Raw genomic sequence first — 11,170 nt, 5'->3', positions numbered from 1 at the left:
GCTTCTGAGCTTCCAGATTTGTTTGTCAGTTCTTTGTTCCCATACACAGTCTATCTTCAGGCTTTTACATACAAGAAATTTGAAAATGAGAGGGAAAACATTTTCCTAAATCTAATTGTGTTTCTTTGAATTTGTACCTGCATTTGGCTCAGGGTATAAGACTTCTTGTCATAAGTTCTGGGAAGTTTACTGCACTGCACTGGAGAAAATTGGAAAACTTACTTCACATTGATTTGTGTTCCAAATGTAGGTAGAACAGAAGTTGTGTGATGAAATGATTTGTTTATTCATATTTTTAAAAATTAAAATTTAGAAATGTGAGCTGGATAAAAGAATGTATGGTTAGAGTGGCATTTAAAATTTGCAAAACTTTGCTATTAATTTTGGCTATAATTTTAGAATAATAATAATTCACATATATGAATTCAAAAATATGTGTTTCAAAACACATTGTTTCAAAAATATAAATTGTGTTTCAAAAAATATATATTGTCCTAAATGTATTGAACCTTGATTACATTGTTCACTAACTTTCTTTATCTTACTGGCTTGTTTCCTTAATGTCCTGCATCTATTGATTGTATGAAGGTTGTTTTTCATGAGGAAACATCAGATCTCGGTAAGTTTTTAATATGTTGTAAACGTTTTGCCAGTACAGGTGTCCAAGCTAGCAGATGTCATGGTCAGACATGGTGTGAAGAAAGGAGGTCATGTTGTCATCTACATGCCCATGATTTCACAGAGTATACTGTAAGCTGGCTTGTGCAACAATAGGAGCCATCCATGGCCTGATTTTCGGTGGATTTGCCTCTAAAGAGCTTGTTGTTCGCATAATCACACAAAGGTAATACATATTTAGAACAAATGCCATTGCATTAGTTATTTATTTAAACCAATGTCAAAAACATTTTTTTCCCTGAAAGGATAGCATTTCCTTTTGTGTGGCACATACTCTCAATTTGCTTGTAACATCTAACATTGAAATGTGAACGAAGGCAGAGCTAAATATTTTGTTTTATTTTTTGATCCATCTGATGAAAATGTAAGAAAAGAGGAGAGGCACATTATCAATCTAAATTTCAAGCCTTTCCCCGGTTATGCAATACTGTAAAACTTTCTTGATAAGTGAATTGCACACTACTGGATTATCTTTCATATATGAATATAAGTAGCTGTGATAGAAAGTGTTCTCCTGAACTCAGATATTAATTGAGGCAGTCTCAGAACCCCCAGTATTTGTATCAGGCTTTTGTATGAATTAGGTACCACAGTACAGGGCTTAATTTTGGAAAGATTAACTAGAAAGAGTTAAAGACGTGAAATGGAAAGCTGGCTTTGAGGTGCTTTTTTGGAAGAAAGGTCAAACTTCAAGTTTTGTCAGAAGAGCTAAATAACAGACACTTTCTAGTGACTATGAAAAGCTACATATACTTTAACAGCTTGCCTTAATTTAACTTGAATTTTAAATAGGACTGGGAATGCTGCAGTGTCCTGCAGCTGATAATTTCTACTCTTGTCAGGTATCGGCAATGTTATAGACCTTCTATGGTGAATTGTGATGAAGTGATACAGTGTATGAGAAGAGGCATTTCTTCTAATCATTTATTTCATCTGAATTTGAGAATATGTAGTTTTCAATATCAAAACAGTAGATACTTTTGAAGAATGTTAATTATATTTTGAGAAATTAACATGACATTTATTTAAGCACTTTATCTTAATAAACTAGGAAGGCTGAGAAGGATGTTTTAAGAACAGTGCTTCTATGTTTATTTAATAAGGTAGTTGCTGTGCCTTTGACAGATTCTTTTTTTTTTTTTTTTTTGAATCACAATAATTATATAGCAATTTCAGAGGGCTTTTTAGACTTTAAGTCCTAACCCTGCAAGATAAATATGAGTAATGGAGTTTTTCAGACATGATTTTTGAAAGTTCTTCAGGCTAAAGCAGAATTATGATTTTCACATGAACAACAGTTCTTTGAAATGCAAAATATGAGAGACACCCAAGTTATTCAAAACTATCTTTTATTATCTTCCATTGAGGTCAGAAATACTGTATTCCTCACTTATTTACAGTTGACAGTCAGGGATTTTAATAAGGCATCCTTGAAAAAATGAGTTAATATTTTGTAATAGTTTATTCTGAATAAGACATAGTTCCTCTGCACAGATGTGGCTATAAATGGTTAAACCTACTTCTTGTCATAATGAGCACATACGGGACCATGGAATGATCAGAAGCAGCCAGCATGGGTTTATGAAGGGTAGGTCCTGGATGACCAACTTGGTCTCCTTCTAAGATAAGGTGATCTGCTTAGTAGATGTGGGAAAGGTGGGAAAGGCTATGGATGTTGTTTACCTTGATTTTAGTGAGGCATTTGATGCCATTTTTCACAGTATTCTCCCGGAGAAATGCAGCTCACGTGTACAGTTTGCTGGGTGAAGGATTGGCTGGAGAGTCATAGTGAACAGAGTTCTGTCCAGATGGTGGCTGGTCACCAGTGGCGTTCCCCAGGGCTCAGTACTGGGGCCAGTTTTGTTTAATATTTTTATCAATGTGTATGAGCGAATTGAGTGCACCCTCAGTACGTTTGTAAATGACACCAAGGTAGGCAGGAGTGTTGATCTGCTTGAGGGTAGGAAGGCTCTGCAGAGGGATCTGGATAGGCTGGACTGATGGGCTGAGTCCAATCACAAGATATTCAACAAGGCTAAGTGCTGGGTCCTGCACTTGGGTCATAACAACCCCATGCAGTGCTATAGGCTGGGGGAAGAGTGGTTAGGAAGTTGCCTGGAAGAAAAGGACCTGGGAGTGCTGGCTGACAGATAGCTGAACATGAGCCACCAGTTGCCCCAGGTGTCCAAGAAGGCCAATGGCATCCTGGCCTCAGAAATAGTGTGGCCAGCTGGACTGGGGAAGAGATTTTCCCTTTGTGCTTGGCACTGGTGGCATTACAGCTCAAGTACTGTGTTCAGTTCTGGGCCCCTCACTACAAGAAGGACATTGAGGTGCTGGAGTGTGTGTAGAGAAGAGCAATGAAGCTGGTGAAGGGACTAGAAAATAGGGCTTATGTGGAGCAGCTGAAGGAACTGGGGAGTTTGGAGAAGAGAAGGCTGAGGGGAGACCTCATTGCGCTCCACAACTGCCTGAAAGGATTTTGCAGTGAGGAGGGTGTCCATCTCTTTTCACAGATGAAAAGTGGTTGGATGTGAGGAAATGGACTCAAGTGGCATTAGGAGAGGTTTAGATTGGATATTAGGAAGAATTTTTTCATGGAGAGGGTGGTTATGTGTTGCAATGGACTGCCCAGGGAAGTGGTGGAGTCCCAGTTCCTGACGGTTTTTAAAAGACATGGGGATGTGGCGTTAAGGGACATGGTTTAGTGATGGGACTCAGTAGGTCATGTTAATGGTTGGTTGGACTTGGTGGTCTTGAAGGTCTTTTCCAGCCTAGATGATTGTATGATTAAGTCTGCAGGCTCAGCTGCTAAAACTTATAATATTGGCAGTCCTGTCTTGTCTTGAAGCACTACTTATTTTTGTAATATGTTTTTAGAAATGTATTATAGATTAGAAGGCATTATATTACTCTTTATTTTTTACTTGTATGGTATGATTCAAGTCTCTTTGTAGAGCAGTGTATAATACCTGATGGAAATAAATGTTCATGGCAGTCTGAAATGAATCATGTAACAACATAGCCAGAGCAGTATCAGCAGGTGCAGCAGAGTTATATAATGGTTGTATGAGCACTGGATTTCTTTAAAATGTGTGTCACTTTTCTTATGGAGGAGGAAGGTGCAACGAAAGTGCAAGAAGTTTGAAGACAGGCTTGTAATCAGATGTGTGGCTGGGGCAAGAAATGGAAAGAGCTTTGTGTTGAATGGTTGATTCAGTGCTTGAGTGCAGGATCTCTCTTTATATGTCTTCTTGTGTTTGCTTGTTTTCAGTTTAGGATTTCTGCAGGTTTCTGAGTTGGCACACTAAAAGCATTTGTTGCTTCTTCTAAACCTTGCTTTGCATGCTGCTAGACACTATGGAAGAATCTGTAGAAGGAGCCTTTACAGAAGAATAAAATCGTTGGTCTAGTACTATTGGACTTTGCTTTATCTCACTTCTATTCCTTCATATTTTTTTTCTATAGCTCACTATTTCTGGCATTCCTTCTCCAGCAAATCTCAGAGCTTCTCTGCTTTTCCATCGTACTAGTTGTATTTCTATGTAATCTATCATGCAGGATTACATGGAGGCATGGAAGAGGTGGGAAACGGATGTATAAAAACAATATGGGAGTGGAGGTACAGGGAAAATAGTATTAGTAGACAGAGAGGTAAAACACTAGAAAACAACCAGTGATGAACCTTTGATTTGCACAGAGTGATCCATGATGTTTACAAGCATCACTTGGGAAATACATCAGCTTAGTCAATATAGTACTGGCTATATTTAGATTTCCTTGCTGCTTACAAAGTAGTTGATGAGCAGAGGGGTCACAATTTACAAATGACTGTAAACCTGGCATTGATAACAGTAATTCATTGTAACAATTGAATACAAACATGTTAATAACATATTAATTATATCTAATTCCAGGGTAACCTGATGACGAATTTTCATTTTAACTGCATTGTACTGTATCATCTTTTATCAAAATTGTTGCATCTCAAAAGGGAAAGATGACAAATGCTGAAATTTTAAAGCTCATCAGAAACCTTTACTTTGAGTATAAGCTAATTAGCAAACTTTCCTGAGTGGCAGATTTAAACAGGAAATATTTTGTTATTATTCAAAATAATCTTAAGAATAAATTGTAAGAAAACAGTCTGTGCTTTCTGTGTAAAGCTTAATACAACCTTAACTGTGGCATTGTGGTTTGTGCCTACCTAATGAGATTTATGCTAATGCATACATTTACTAAACTAGCTGGATCAAACTGAGATACACAAGATAAATACACTTCAAAAACTCCAAAAGCAAGGAGATTGAAAGCTTATTCTTCTAAAATTAAAATGTGTTCTAACATATAGTTTCTTTGGTGCTTTTTGTTTCCTGAAATACAAGAAATAAAAATACTGATCTTGGGACTTAAATCAGAATTGTTTGTATGCAGTGAAGTGATTTTTTGCCTTAGGAAATCTTACATCAGCATCTTACTGAGGTTGATTTAATGAAAAATGTAATGGAAAAGCTGGAAATCTTCTAAATCCACATCTGGAAATAGAAATTATTCTAAAAAAAAAAAAAAAAAAAAAAAAAAAAGCCAACAACAAAGCAGAACTAGAGAAATTTGATTTTAACGGGATTTGCATCCTGAATCCTGCAGCCATCACTTGACTCTACATGTAGCTTAAATTCCCTTATGTGCTTTGTGACTTTAGCTTATTCTTTTCTGGTATTTCTAGTTTCTTGTCATCTCTTGTTTGTTTTCTTTTTCCTTTTTCCCCCTATTACCTTCACATGTCATTAAATTGCAGGCTGAAAAAGAGCCACCAAAGTGCAATAGTTAGTTGGGTTCAGACAGATAATTAGGAAGCAGGCTAACTAGGATAAATGATCGTTGGCATCACTGTAGATCTTTTCCTTAGTGGTGGGCTACATGGAGATGGTGTTTTCTGTCTGATCAGTAAATTTTGTACAATTTACAAGATCTTAATATTGTTGCTCAAATTTGGTTGAAAATGGTGAAGAGTGTCAGTGTTATTAGAGTGCTGCGGAACAAAAAACAGATGCACAGACAGCAAGATCACACAAGCTTTGTTTCCTTAGAAAACTGATTTAACCACTGGTTCTAATTATAAAAATATAGATTTTCTATATTGTGTTTCATCAAGCAACTAATTGCACGGAAAACATGTTATTAGGTTACATATACTTTATAAAAATATATTGCAAATGTATATATTAACAGTCTAACTTCTTCATTTTAGCCCAAACATATTGTAACAGCAAGTTTGGGATTTGAACCGAAAAGGAAAGTGGAATACATATCAATTCTAGGAGTTGCACTTGCAAGAGTACAGAACAAACCTGAGAAAGTTCTCGTTTACCAGCGACCTAACTTGCTGAGTGTACCATTGCAGTGCCTTACTGTTAACTTGCAGATATATAAGTAGTCCATGTTTCTTCTGTCTTCTACAAGTAAAATTTTTTTATGTATGTGTTCTATAGTTTTGTTTTGTATTTTATGGGGAAAACTTAAATGCTTAATATTTACATAGTAAATGGAACTAATGCTACTGTACAGAAAATTGAATAGTTTTGTTTTTTTTTTTGACCCATTTACATTTTATTCCATCTGTTTTTCTTTGAACTTTTTTCTGTTTTTCAATGGGCAGTGACATGTTCCTCTTTCCCCAGGTTGTGATCTTGACTGGGAAGAAGAGCTTTCAAAAGCACAATGTTATAAGTGTGTCTGTTCCTTCAGACCATCCATTTTATATTTTGAATACCTCTGGAACAACAGGCTTGCCCATGGTAAAGGACTATCTGTAGACTGTCTGTAACCTATTTGCAGTTCCACTTGAGGAAAATATTTAGTTAAAAAGGTTGAAAATGTTTACCGGAGCTCACTGCTATAAATGATTAGCATTGGTAGGTATGCTTTAATCTCATTTATTCATATTTTTCTACTTCAAAGTCCAGGAGTAAATTGTGTTTGTTTATTTAAATAGTAGTAATATAAAAATATACTTCATTTAATCCCAAATATTCATACAATAAAAACTTGTGAGGATAGCAGAATGTCTTCCAACCATTAATATCTTCCGTACTTTAACTGTTTGAGATAAGCATAGGATAGTCCTTTAATGGCAAGATTAGTTAATATGTCACTTCTATGATAGCAGTTATAGCTGAATAGCTTTGCTTATTTGTTATTTATATTTTAGCTAATGTTGTCATAGATGAGATGTAATGGATGACATTACAGATTAAATGGAATTAGGCATCTTCTAAAGGCTTGCGTTGCTGAACAGTTCTGAGACTATAAATTCCATAAAGATGAAAGTTAAGGTTGAGTAAGGCCGAAAATCAACATAGGGCATTCTTTGGAAATGTTTGCTTTCAAGCATCAATTAGTCTCAATGATCTGTTTCTAAAACATTTTATTTTATAAGCAAACTCTTTGTGTTTGCTTGGTTCTTACAATTCTTACAAATTTTCTGGCAGTGCCTACTGGTGGTGTGTGAAATGACTTGCTACTGTCATCTGGAAGAGACAGATGATAGGGACAGCTTGACACTTCCAAGCACTTTCAGCCAACGGAGCAAAGATCTCTAGGATAACTCTCCATCAGAATGTTTTGAACTGCATTTTTGGTCCAATGAGCAAGGCTAAATCCGGTCTAAAATAACCTTCGAATGACATCTAATGGAAGATGTAAAGAGCATTGGCATTGAATGGTTTGATCTACTAATCTGCTCTAATTCACCTCACTATCTGCTTTGTGAACCATGTATTTGACACAGTGTGTGCTCACATTCATGTTTCATGTTACTATTTCACATGATACTAAGTTTATTTTTGTCAATGTGTGTAGTAAGGAGAAGATTGGTAATCTCTCAAAGAACAGCAGATTGTCTCCAACTGACAGCTGTGTATGTTGCTTTCTGCTTTTGTTTATCATCTTTGTAATGGAAAAAATGTGAAATAAAATAAAATAAAATAAAATAAAATAAAATAAAATAAAATAAAATAAAATAAAATAAAATAAAATAAAATAAAATAAAATAATAAAATGTTTAAAAGCATAGCAAACTTTGAGGTCTTAAAAATATGGTATGGAATTTGGTCTCGCCTTCATAGTTTAACTGATGTCTTCTCTTCATTGGAAGACTCCAGGTAAAGTGTTAAACTGTTATATGAAACAGAAAGTGATCTTTTGTTAGGGTGTTTTTCTTCTACATATTGTGATCTCTAAGGTCTGAGGCAAATAACTTTGTTTTTTTTAGCATCTAGGCCTTGAATTGATTTTTCAATAATCTCTCAGGAAAGCAGGCCTGGAAAACAAGTATTTTATATTAAATATTAAAGTACACAGAGTGATAACAATAAGTGGTTTGTTATTTTTTTCCTAAACAGCTAAGGCATAGAGAATCTCACATATTGTAGTATTCCCAGCCAATGACTGCAGCAACTGGAGGAAACTTAAACAAATGGTTATTATTAATTTCAAACTCAGTTTCCCTTCTGTAAAGATGAAGTTTACTGACTTGCTTAATGTTTCATCATTCAGCATGAAAGCTTTAAATGAATGCATCATTTTCCTGTGAATATGACAAACAGTCTGGACACTCCTTTTAGCACAATGGGTTGGCAGAAGAGATGACTGTGAACAAGCTTTGGCTCTGAAAAATTAACTAAAGCTAAAATTTTGCATACGAATATATTCGGTATCCAGTTTTCATCTGTGTTTTTCTGAGGTGGAGAGATGAAGAAAAACAGTCCATGTTTTGCACACAATGTCCCACAAGATTCCATTTGTCCTTCTCCTTTAAGTGGTAATGATCTTCTCTGTATGCTATGTAAAAGCTCTGCAAGATCTTTGGAAAAAAATATCTTTGGAAATTCAGTATCTTTAAGCAAAAATCTGTTACTGATTTTGACCTTGTCCTGTTTTCTGGAAATGAAGGCTTAAAAGTATGTGTAGCCATCACTGCAGACTATGTTTAAGTACTAAGAAGCCATCCCTCAATCTTGAACCTATTTTCCCAGCAACTTAAACGATTTGTATAGGTGATAAGAGTTAATGTTAGGTATGTTCAAAATTCAAGAAGTGAAATACACTCTAGGAAATACTTCTATTATTTGCTGAACTTCCAGTTGATGACAATTTGTGTGTGTGTGTGTGTATTGGAAAGAATAGGTTAATAAATGAGGTTAAATTTCTGGTATATGGTCTCCACACAAGCTAGAAATCTTTGTTTTCTTCCTTCACTTGGATTTACTCATATGGGGTAGAACTGGGCAAATTTAGGAGATAGACAAACAAACAAATTGCAGGGAATGCTAGAAGCACTGGTGCTAGCATTTAATATGTGCTCCCTGTAAGTAAGGCGTTGTTATTGATTAAAATACCATTTACTCAAGCTAACACTAGGAGGAAAGGGGACAGGTAATTTTATGTCCCTTTTGATGCTGCTCATCGTGCAACATTGTAAAATAAAATCTCTTCATTATTGCTGCTGTTAAACAAAAATATGTTCACATGAGAACATGCTGCTTCACTGTAAAATAATGACAAGGCCTCTCTGGTAGCCAGGGTCAAGAGGGCTACAGACAAGCTCCTCCATTAGGATTAGCTGGCAAAGTTTGTCCTGCAGCCAAGGGTTATGTGCAACACAACCCAGCCTTTAGGACCAAATTTTATGTGCAGCACAGCACAGGCCTCAGGTCAACTGTTAAATGGATTGCTAACTTTGTGATGTGCAATAGGCTTCCAGTTCTGATCACTTCTGGGTTTGGAGTACATGAAGGAGTGAACCATTGACTGCTTTGACTAAAGAATCTATAGACTGAATTCTTATTTTTATGTGTATGAATTTGATAAATCTCATCATACACTGCTAGAAGCTGGTGCTTGCAGTGTCAGCATGTCGTGCATGTGCATTCTCATATGCAGGTGTATGTCCATCGAGGTAAACATAAATGCCATGTAAATATACCTATATAAATACCAATCTCTTTTCTCACCTTTGTGTTTGTGTTTTTTACATTTCTAAGTGTATTTAGTTATCCAGAGTTTTTAGTTGATTTGTTCATCTGTTCCATCCACTAGTCAAAATGTTGTGTTTTGTGTTTTGTTTTGTTGTTTGTTTTTTTTTTTATGTTTAGAAATCTAGTTTATGAATAATAGAGTCATAGAGTCATAGAATCATTAGGGTTGGAAAAGACCTTCAAGATCGTGTGGTCCAACCATCCCCCTACCACCAATAACACCCACTAAATCATGTCCCTAAGCACCATGTCCAACCTTTCCATGAACACCCACAGGGTGACTCAGGCTCCTTTGCTGTTTAATTAAGAGATTTTGGAGAAGATGTGAATACATAACATACCTATTTGGAGTATATTGACACTAAATGTGTGAGCTCAACTGAAGTTCAGAAAATAAATAAATTAAGCATTATTCTATGTTGATTTGGTGATTTGGACAATTTACCTAATGCTGCGTACCTTCCAAACCCATCTTCATCTTTATTTTATTTCAAGGTGCTCAGTGTAGTTCTGGTCTACAATTTGGGGGGCCTCAGTGGCTTAAGGATATCTACAAATAATTAAACAGAGAATTCCAGTAATAAATGTCTTTCATTAGAAAAATGAAGAAAAAAGAGGAAAGAAAAAAGAGGAAAGAAAAAAAGAAATAGTTGTTACTCCTTTTCAAGTTTAATTCTTTTATTAAATAGTTCCATTTTCTAGTATGAAAAAAAAAAACCCACTCACAATGGTTTCACAGTGGACTGGTAGAATTTTAAGGTTGGAGACCACCATGATTGACTTTTCTGATATTCTGAATAACACAGAGCAAAAACTTCAGCCAGTAGCAGAAGTACATTCATAGAATCAAATATTATATTAGCTTGAGTATTAAATTATTATACTCTAATTAATGTTTAAGCACATAATAGTGTTAATTGGATTCTTTATTCCAGAGAGATTAGCTCATCACCACTGCTCTAGTTAAGTAGAAGAGGAAAGTGTTGTGGATAAATGACATTTTCCCAGACCTAAGAAAAAGACTTTGATAGTTTTATAGTATCTATTCTTTACCACTGAGAACGTTAAAATTGTTGCATGCATTTGTCAGAAGAGAATCACTAAAATGAATACTGAAATGAAGATTTTCTCATTCCAGAAGGTATGAAGTAACACGAGAAAAAATGATGAGGAAAGAATGTGTTCCTTCAGTAGACTCTTACACGATTGTCTTACAGAGGAGCTTTATCTCTGTGTGAATATGTGAAGATCAGAATGGTTACTGTAAAAAAAAAAAAAAAACTCTAAACCTCTGAATTTAAAGCGTGTTGTTTTTGGAAAATATGTAAAAATCATATTTCTTCAGTAATAAATATTAAAGAAGAAGTAGAATTAGTCTCTGGTTGACCTATGTGCCTGGTTTGTGGTTTTGCTCTCAGTGAGATCATTATTAAACAGTACTAGTACATTTCCCA

General features: G+C 35.3%; 1 long non-coding RNA gene across 1 annotated transcript; it reads left to right on the top strand.

Annotated features, from left to right (window-relative positions):
• Positions 1 to 659: 659 nt before the first annotated feature.
• On the top strand, positions 660 to 7,633 carry LOC137850287 (uncharacterized). Its single transcript, XR_011092439.1, has 3 exons — positions 660 to 844; positions 6,360 to 6,593; positions 7,170 to 7,633. It is a non-coding gene; the product is annotated as an uncharacterized lncRNA (long non-coding RNA).
• Positions 7,634 to 11,170: the final 3,537 nt, after the last annotated feature.

The sequence above is a fragment of the Anas acuta genome, chromosome 1 (genome assembly GCF_963932015.1).
Source record: "Anas acuta chromosome 1, bAnaAcu1.1, whole genome shotgun sequence".
NCBI classification, from domain to species: domain Eukaryota; kingdom Metazoa; phylum Chordata; class Aves; order Anseriformes; family Anatidae; genus Anas; species Anas acuta.
Note: the sequence above shows the minus strand (reverse complement) of the source record. Positions and strands in the feature narration are given on the sequence as shown.